We start from the raw sequence: 11,369 nt of genomic DNA, 5'->3' as shown, positions 1-11,369 counted from the left end.
GAAAAAAAAGTTCAATATTTTAATGTAAAATGAACATGACAAAAAGAGTAAATTTCAGTGATAATTTTTATTTAATCATATCAGAACTTTAAATAGGTATTCAATTTTGCTAAAAGTTAATATATAGCGTAATAACATAAAGTATTTGTACTCGGCCACATGTGTGAACTCGGTGAAGCGAGGCGAGGCTGACGCACGCTTACACACTGGAGTTTTCCGAAGTTGTCAAAACACCGATGTTCAAGTAGCTAAATTTGTTTGAGATTGTCGTCTGACTTGACGATATTACATCCTTCGGAGCCATGTGATTATATAATCTACGCTTAGATCCATCGCCATCTATAGATGAAACAACTTCACTTGTGTTCGATGGATACAATGTATTTGTGGTGACGTGTGACTGTCAACACGTGGATTACAAGCGGTGCATGTTTTATAATACACATGATTAATTTATCAAAGAACAAAGACAAGAGAATATGTTTATAAACTGACCTAGCTCTGTCAGTTGGTCTCACGCCCGTCAACCCAAAAGACTCGATCGTAGGACACAGACACAGACACAGACACAGAGGTAATGTAGATTTGACATCCATCATTTTAAACAAAAATGAAAGCGCTGCACGTCGCCCCGGTCGGGATATTTTTCCCGTTTCTTTATACAATTATTAATTTTAAAAAATGTTTGTATCATATATAAATATAAAACATATATGTATTGTTTACATTTTCCCCAAATTCTATGAAAAACAGCAATATACACGTAATGTTACGAAAAAATGTAAACAAAGCCATGTGTTTCTTTTAAAAAAAGTAGCCCCTTTACGTTGCATTGAATATTTTCATACGCAAGTTCAAAGTTCAATGTTACCATGCAGTTATGGTAAACAAAATCGGCTAGTACTTACGTATAGTGATCAAGCCTAGCAAGTGTAAATATACAAGTAGATGGTTAACTATTGTGCAGCGAGGCGAATTCGAAGCTGACACACACTTACACACTGGAGTTTGCCGAAGTTGTCAAAACACCAGTGTTCAAGTAGCTCAATGAGTTTGAGATTATCGTCTGACTTGACGATAGTACATCCTTGGGAGCCATGTGATTATATAATCTACGCTTAGATCAATCGCCATTGATAGATGGAACAACTTCACTTGTGTTCGATGGATAACTGTTACATTGTATTTGTGGTGACACGTTACTGTTAACACGTAGATTACTAGCGGTGCATGTTTTATAATACAAACGATTAAATTCTCAAAGAACAAAGACAAGAGGAAATCTTTATAACTGACCTCTGACTGTCAGAGGATCTCACGCCCGTCCACCCCTAAGACTCGATCGTAGGACTACCACGGACACAAAGGTAAAGTTTACATTTGACATCCATCATTTTTACAAAAATGAAAGCAATGCACGTCGCCCCGGTCGGGATATTTTTTCCCGTTTCTTTATACAATTGTTACTAAAGTTATATGTGCCATATTTTTCATAATCACGAATCAAGAAGAGCTTTTGATATGTTATTAAACTCCAAAAGTAACCAGTATTTTGAGAATTACAATACTTTCAATGTATATGTTTTAATTTTACAAGTACAAAAGAGAGCTGAAAATAATTTTTGGCAGTACTGCCAAAAATCATTATATTAACATCTTCAGTGTAGTGAAATGAGTGCATACGGTTAGACCATGAACCATATTGTTATCCACAATTTCATTGCACATTTTTACAGTTTTATTAGTAATTGTAAAGTGATTTCTGAAGGTACGTTTCCCCCTAAACGTGTATAAGGCATAAAAACAAGAATTTCACAGTGCATAACCTATGTGTTCCAACTAACGTTTGTAAGGCATTATATAGGTTTGTCTGTACATTTGAATGATTTTCACAGCTTTATTAATTAAAACTTATGGTTTTTAGATAGACATGTGAAGAAAAAATAGCATGTCCAAATTTTCGGTCCCTTACGGCACATTTAACAAAAAAAAATGTTGCTATCATATATAGATTTAAAAACATATGTATTGTTTACATTTTCCCCAAATTCTATGAAGAACAACAATATACACGTCGTAATGTTGCGTCAAAATGTAAACAAAGCCATGTGTTGCTTTTAAAAAAAAGTAGCACCTTTCCGTTGCATAGAACATTTTAATACGCAAGTTCAAAGTTCAATGTTACCATGCAGTTATGGTCAACAAAATCCGCTAGTACTTGCGTATAGTGAACAAGCCTAGCAAGTGTAAATATATGGAGATATTACACAAAATTCTGAGTGTACTCTAAATAAACCGAAGCGGTTTATAATGAGAGTACACTTAGATTTTTGTGTTATATCTCCCATAACATCTCAGCCAATCAGAGGCAACGTTACAAATGGTGACGCCATTTTTTCCTTTATGGAATGATAAAGTAAATTTTTAAGCCAATGAAAATGCTTGTAACATGCAAAATTGAATTATATAATCTTAATATTTGAATCTTCGCTTAAGTAATGGTAGAAAAACATTAGGCCTAAATAAACTAATTACAGCAGTAAGTGATAAAATATGTCATTGCATTAACCTTGATATTTAACATAATTGCATTTGCCAAGGTATACTATGCTATATGCGACCAAAGAAAAAGACCATGACATTTTATTAAGATTTTGACCTGGTAGACTCTAGATCCATCGTAAAATATTGTCATTCTATTGGTTTCCCGTTTGATCTATGCTAAACCAGATGGGCAATATCAGGCTACTCCAATCTGGTCAAGCGTATGAATAGTTAACGTTTCCGCCGCCTCACTGACAACCTGTTTACCTACAACTTTATTTAAAAAGTGGTTTTAAAGTTGCGCGGTCTATGGAATTTAATAGTATTATCGTGTTGACAAAATAGCATGTATTAAAAAATATCATCGTATAATTTTCATTTGTTCGCTTGTTTCAAACCGTTTTATGCTGAACTATATTCAGAATCTGATGCTATGGTTGTTCCGTTTATTGAACTTGGTGACGTCAACACCAGCTCAAGCGGGAAATTCGAAGGATTTAGTACATCACATGATATTTACTAAGAATGCAATTGGATAACAGCCATGGTCTATTTTGCGACAGTTCCCTGTCCTTCTTGACTACGGGAGACTATACCTGACTACGGGAACTATACCAAAGTATAGTCCCCCGGGAATGAACATGCGACCAAATATATGACGTCATAATGAATGTCATGTGACGTACTAAATCTATTATGGCCCTTTCCCTCGGGAACAGTTCTCCTATAGTGTTGTCTGGCGAGGTATAGTCCCCTCGTCTTCGACTCGGGGACTATACCTCGCCAGACAACACTATAGGAGAACAGTTCCCGAGGGAAAGGGCCATAATAGAATAATAGTGTCTGAAAGATAAATATTCATGCCTAATGGGCGCCATTCTATTTACATCCTTCCTGATGGGCTTCATATCATCTGCATGTCCAATCTGGTAACAGGTTTTTTTCTTAATAATACGTCACGTGATATTAACTCATTTGAAGAGTGTTCTTGTTAGGCCAAAAAAAATTATATGCATGTTTCAGGTTACATGACTGAAAAATATAGGGTAGGTCGGTCAGGATTTTTTTTTTTATTTTTTTTATATTTTTTTAGGAGGGGTGGGGGAGGAGTTGAGTGGCTTTATTACTACATTACAAAGTAATTTAATAATACATGTAATTTGTCATTCAGGCTTTAGGCTAGCTAGAAGTCTTTTATTTCTCATTACCGTATTTGAAATTGAACTTTATCTGGATAAACTTAAAGCATGCGTAAAAATCTAAGTTGACAACTTCACACACAACATTTTTGTTTTGAAAAAAGTGTGATCAAATAGCTAGGGTCGGAATTAAAAATTACGGTAGGTAGGGGTACCTGAAACATACATATTTTTTAGGCCTTATAGATACGACCATTAAATTAATGGATAGATTTCTTGAAATGTGAACTACAGTACCTAGTCCACTAAACCTGCCTCTATTAGATCTGTTAGGTTTTTTTCTAATGTTTTTTGTCTAATATTTTGGACAAAAAATAATAATGATATTAAAGGCCTAATAATATCTAGGCAGGTTTAGCGGACTGCTAAGAGTATTCGTAAATATTATCTTTTTTAACAGTACATATCTATATATAATAATATTCTATGTAGTTTTACTGTTTTTTCTTTGAATTTTCCTGATCATTATCATTTATTGACATGTATTTTAGCCAAATTTAGTGTACTTTTTTTGTTTCATACAGGTTGGCCAGCCATTATTTGATCTTATGTAGGCCTATGATGAACAACGTTAATATGGAAAGTGGAAGAACGTCATTTAAATCACATGGGAGAATATTTATCAATGATTAGAAGAAATGTTGTAAGTTTTGGGATATTTGTATATACTGTATATATAATAATAATTGTATCAGTAAGAATTCAAAAAATGAGTATATAACTGTGTCACATGATTCAGATCCGTATATAACTGTGTCACATAATTCAGATCCGCCAAAAGTTAATTGTACATAGACAATCTTAAATTTGTTCAAAAGATCTTCCTGGAAAGTGTAAATATGTCAATTTTAACAAACTTTTACATTTTGAAAATTAATATCATGCTGTTAATTCACCTTACAAAATATTCTTATTTTTGAAAAACAAACAAACTGAATACTTGCTATTATAGCATATTTTTAGCCATGCAGTATTGTCATTATGACAGTATATAGCTTGAAGAACACACAACATTGACTGTTGATTTTATAATACCCGAAAGTAGGTTGAAAATTGAAATGTAATGACTCAGGAGTGAATATATGATACTATTATTAGTAAGTAATTAATAGAAAAAAAGATAAAAATACGAAGATTATCTAGCAAAATTTAGCATTGAGAACTTGATTGTGTCACGCAACTACATTCTTTCATAATTAATTATAACAGGTTGATTAAGTAATGGCAGACGAAAGCAAGGCCAGTTAAACGATTGTAACATCATGATCAACTTGTCGTAATTAATCGTATTTATAATTAAATTCAGTTCAAAAATAAAGACAAGAGGAAAAGGATGCAACACTATGGCTTATCTTCAATAATACTATTTCCCCATATAGCTATTTAAATGCTCGTCCCACATGAAGGTTAATTATACAGTGTAATATTACCCTGGTACAAAAGGGTATCTGTGATCATACCATAGAAAAGCATGGTTTAAAATGTAGACCCTTCAGTTATAACAGTGAGTCTTTGAAAGGTCACTCCGTTGGCAAGTGTTCTGAAGGAATATTCATACAATGTATTAAAAACGGTTCAAAATACTATGATACTGTATGTATTTACATGAAAACCCAAACTCAGTATCAGAGTTGTCAGAAATATATGACTTTAAATATAAATGAATCCTAACCTTGTTTTACACCATGCCCTGCATGGAATGTTTATCTTAAAGTACAAAACACAGGTAGGACACACCTGTAGGTAAGTGTGCAATGCCTTGACTTATTTTAGAGTTGATTCCCCTTATATATAAATGTAGGTTTTTATTCAGGGGGAGACAACTCTAGCGACACTCGTGCTAATTTATAGATTGTACCATACCTTGTAAACATATCATGGTATGGTATTTCTAAACAGTTTCTTTAGGTTAAACAATTATCACTGCTTGTATTATGTATATGGAATTCATGTTATTCGTGTGTGTTAATAATAGATAAATCATTGAGCATCATCCATAACCTTCTTGTATATCAATTTTAAGGTCATCTGACCCGAAAGTTCATGATGACCTATAGTCGTGCGTCGTGCGTAAACTATTCATTCAAATAAATTGTACTCAATAATAGAAAATCCCAGGTTACTGATATTTGACATATAAAGTGCTGTGATAAATGGGTACTAAATGTATTCGATTGAATGACCTTGAACTTCATTCAAGGTCACAGGCGCCAATAAGGTAAAAACCTTTAAACAATGTCTTGTGAATACATAAGAGGCCGGATTTTGAGCCTGTTTAGAAGTAAGGGCTAGCAAGAAGGTATGGTCACTTACATGCTGGGATGCATAACTGTGTCAGTTTTGTTTAAATGACCGTGACTTTCATTCAAAGTTACATTGGATGAATACATGTAGGCTAAATCCTTTAAACAAATTTTAAATACGTAGGACACCTAGAGACATGAGTTTGTAGTCTGCTGTGATGAAGGACTACCAATTTTGTTCAAATGAATGACCTTGACATTTATTCAAAGGTCGCAGGCGTCATATAGGATAGTTTCGTTAAACAGCTTCTTATGAATAAACAAAAGGCCTGGTGAGCTAACATTGGACCTGTAGCATGCTAGGTTTAAGGACTACCAAATTTGTTCAAATGAATGACATTCACCTTATTTCAAGGGGACAGTGGTCAAATAGACTTCCTGTGAATAAATAAGAGGCCCGGGAACCTGATATTGGGCCTGTAGCATGCTGGCATCAGCTACCAGGTTTGTTCAAATGAATAAACTTGAACTTATTGCAATGTCACGGTGGTCAAATAGGTTAAAACCTTTAAACAACTTCTTTTGAATAAGTAAGACGGCCTAGAGACGTATATTAAGCCACAAACAGGAAGTAGTTACACCTCCAGACCGAATGGGAATTTTCCCAATGCGTTTTATTATCTCACTTAATGGGATGGGGACTCAAAATTGTACAAACGGTAGGGCTGACAATCAGGGGCTTATAGGCACGGTCAAAAGGGGTCACTCTGGCGATTTCGATATCTGACTTCTTCTTCTCTGAAACTAAGCATTAGATAAAAATAATATTACATTTGTAACATGCGTCCTTCCGAGGTAAAATTGTACAAATGGTGGGACTGACTTCCCGGGCGCCTGAGGGGTTGGACGAAAATGGGTTAATTTGGCTATTCCCATATATAAAGGACTTCTTCTCTGAAACTAAACATGGAATAGTACTCATATTGCATTGTCAGTTACAATTTTTCATCTTTATGTTTAATTTTTTTCATTTGAATTTTTATTTGCTTTTTCCACTTATATACACAGCGTCAAAAAATAAGCACCACCCAATTTTTAAGATGCAGGCGAACTTGAAAGTTACGAATAAACAAACAACTTGTTATGTATGCATTTTTCTGTTGAATTTTACGATGTAATTGTGAAAAAAAAAGTTAATTTCATTCCAATAATTGATAAAAGTAACAGATAACATCTCTTATATAGTTGCATTTTTTTGTCAATATCTGGTGTATCCTCCATGAATAGGAAGTATTTCTGTAATACGTCTTCGCATGCTTCATATCAGACGACATAATTATCTGAATCTGGATTCTTCCCCATTCCTCATGCAGAGAGAAAGAAGACTTTGAACCGGAGGACACTTATTTCTGCTGATTAGGCGTCCTAGTAAATGATCCCACAATTCTTTATGTGATTGAGATCGGGACTCTTCGCAGGCTAAAGAAGAGTGTATATGGTATTGTTTTTGGGGAAGTCGATCACACCACGTGATCAATGGGGCACAGCATTGTCGTTCATAAATATTGGATGGGATGTTAATGGATGGTTGGGATCTAATACTCTTTCTAAGATGGTATTCTGGTATTGTAGACCATTTAATACCCCTTGGACCATAAGGAAAGTTACAGTCATAAGAAACACAACCCAGACCATTACGTACGGAGCCACCACTAAATCCAACTATTGGTAGGATAATTCTTTGGTTGTATGCAGTTCTTCGTTCGATCCACACACAGTATGAAATGCGACTCTGTTGTCATATAAAAGACTTTCCAGATCATACACATCAGACACATCACACAACCAAGCAAAAAATTGGTGCAGATGATGCATATATTGTGCTGAACACACGTGCACAGCGTCACTCCTGTGTAGACGGGTACAATAGTGCTTTCGATACGCACACAGATGATAACCTTATAGATAAACCGTCCTACAAATGTACATCAGCTTTTGAAAGTCATTTGCCAGATTATTACTAAAATAATTTACCGATGCTGAACTTTTGACGCTGTGCATTTTTTAGTACACAGATTACCAGACATCACTTTCTCACTTGGAAGTTCTTTTTCATCTTAGGTTTGTAGAAAAATTATAGAAATTATTTTGTATTTAAATAGATTGATAACTCCATTATATTTTTAGCTCACCTGGCCCGAAGGGCCGGTGAGCTTATGTCATGGCGCGGCGATCTTTATTGATTGTAACCAAATTTGGCCAAAAACATCCTTGGGGAAAGGGGAACAAAACTTGTATAAATTTTGTCTCTGACCCCCCGTGAGCAGGAGGGATGGGACCCAATAGAAGAAATAGAGGTAAACCCTATAAATTGCTACTTGTCATAGAGTTCTGCATGGATTGTGTCCAAATTTGGCCACAAACATCCTTTGGGGGAAGGGGAACAGGACTTGTATAAATTTTGGCTCTGACTCCTGGGGCAGGAGGGGTGGGGCCCAATAGGGGAATTAGAGGTTAATATTCAAATTCCTTCAGAAAAGAAACAATGAACCTGTATTCAGAACATTACCTGGCATTACAAACCAGGTGAGCGATATAGGCCCTCTGGGCCTCTTGTTTATTATCCTAATGTTTTGTTGAATGTGTTCCGTCATATAATATATTATATGTTTAAGGAAATAAAAAAAATAAGTCTGACATGGGGGTATGGACCGTCTCACTGAGTTTTAAATGCATTACACAGCCAAGCTTGATGTTGATATATATATATCATTATCGTGTTAACAAAGACGTAATCCGTGATCACCTACACGCATGCTTCTTAATTTGGGTCAAATTCGTACGAGGGTCAAAATATAGTTCCACGTGTTTAGCGTCTTACAGTCTACGAGACCCCGATCAGTGAATAACATTCAGATGTTTTTGAGTTATTGAGTTGGATGGTATTGTTTAAAGTAAAGATAAACGAATTATAGCGATATACAGGATGCAACAGAGTGTCTGTAAATCACCTCCAACTTCACGAATTCATTGTAAATGTCAATTAAAAATAGGACAAGGACAAACTATTTCTATTTTTAATTCTTTGCTAAAGCGTTATACCTCTGATTGGTTAATACATCTCTATTTTTATACATTGTGTAAACCTACATAGTTAAATCACGTTAACTGTATTGACGCATGTATGTATGAGTATATTAATTCATTTCATGGCTTGAGTGAATATACCTGGGATAGACTCGACAACTATACAGACATTGTGTATAAACTCAGAATAACTAACCCTCACGTATCCTTTCTCGAAATGCTGAGATGTCGGTGGAAAACTATATGACTCTTTGACATTTGGATATCAACGATAGGTACAATGTAATCATAAACTGTAGTAAAACCCCAGGGTTGCTGAGGGTTTTACATTTTGTGACCCCGAGGGTTAGAATATCCCGATCATTCAAATCTACATATCAAAGTGTATTTTTCTCTTATACCTCGACACACAATTGTCTAACTAAAATACCCCTTCATTTCGAAGTTTGCAGCCCGGAATGTATGTCAATTTTCTAATACTATATACATGAAAGTTATGTTGTTGGCCTCATTTACAGTATAACCTTGTTACCACATTATTACCACAAGGTTGTATTGTATGGGTTTGGTTTTATTAGTTTAACGTCCTATTAACAGCAAGGGTCATGTAAGGACATGCCAGGGTTGTTGGTTGAGGGAAAACGGGGTATCCGGAGAAAGACCATCGCCGATAGGCGGTCAGTACCCGATAACAGCCCCACATGGGATTCGAACTCGCTACCCAGAGGTGGAGGTCATGGGGTAATATGCCGAGACGTCTTAACCACTCGGCCAGCACGGTCCAAAAATGGGTAGCCATGTATATATAATATAGCCTCGTCAGTCATTATACTACATCCGTATGAATCTCAACAAAAGCCCATATTTGAAATATATGGATGGAGTGACAACAATGGCTATAGAAAAGCTGACATAGGTATTGAAAAGGCATGGCTGGTGTGTCTAGAGAATAATGTTTCAATGGATGAATTAGTTTCTTCAAAGCGAACAACGGTATTGAAACATGTAATGTAATTGAAAAGTACCCCCAAACATTTATAACCCATTATTACCATGTTAACATCAACATTCCTGTACTGTAGCTTTAATCAACTCTGTGTCTGTTGTGGCTAAGATAGAACCAACAACGTGATTAATCTTAATTCTAGCGGAAGATACTAGCCCTTTGAGCAAAATAACAAACGCATTGGCTTGGGTGAAATTTAGACCATAGTTTATTGCGCATTACATAATCATAAAATATAATAGTATAAAAATACTGTTATTTTTATAGAATAAACTTAAACTATGATCCTCCAACTATACTAATAACTATATCTACAACAATTATCTAATGAAACTGATCTAAGCTAAAAGGGGATAATTGTGGGGTGGGTGGGAAAATATAAGACATTAAGGCATTTGCCTGCTGCCGCCAAGCTTGCAAATTTAGAAGTGCTGATGTTTGGGCAGACAGGGCATAGTTCTATTATTTTCATGATTTCCCATTGGCCAGTTGTTTATAATGATGAAGTGCTGATTAACTAATGTAATGCTTTTAATCTCATTTGTCAGTCAGAGTATTTATCACTCTGAAACTGACCTTATGTAATCGGAAACACATGTTACCGATGAGAGAGGATTAACTATGGTAGCTAGATCCGTTATATAAAGTATTTCCTTCCCGTACAAAATAAATAAATAAGGCGAGGTATTATGTTGCCCTTGGGTCATAATTGACACAACAAGGTCTTAAAGGAAGAGCCAGGAAACTGTTTAAAGCTGTGATAATTTTACATACATAAAATTGCCTAGTATCATTGTGTGAAAGTGACAATTCAGTCTAAGAGAACATTAAAATCCTTTGTACATATATCGGAAAATACCCAGTTCTAATGGAAATTAGATCAGTCGGTTTTACTGTGATATGCCAGAAAAGCCCATGAAATGTTCAAACTCGCTCGCTGGCCGCCATTACACATTGTGGTCGAACATCTTGTATGCTAACCCTGTCCCTTGCTCTGAGAGTAATGCTACATTCGTTTAAAACTGCTCAAATCTCTCTGACAGTAGTGTGTTTACCTTATTAGGTGAAATGTCTTGACTTAAAAATTCATTTTATCACCTCCACAGTGGTTATGCAGTTCATTTGTTTAACGTGCATGACTTTGGCTCGGATATGGGTACAACGTACATATTGTACCTGCTTAATCGTATTGATCAATGATTTGTAATTACAACAGTATCAATTAAAATACTAAACAATGACGTGGAATTTTTCAATATTTTATGTTATATGCTTCATAAAAATATAGAA

The sequence above is a fragment of the Argopecten irradians genome, chromosome 15 (genome assembly GCF_041381155.1).
Source record: "Argopecten irradians isolate NY chromosome 15, Ai_NY, whole genome shotgun sequence".
Classification (NCBI taxonomy): domain Eukaryota; kingdom Metazoa; phylum Mollusca; class Bivalvia; order Pectinida; family Pectinidae; genus Argopecten; species Argopecten irradians.
This window is presented reverse-complemented; position numbering follows the sequence as displayed.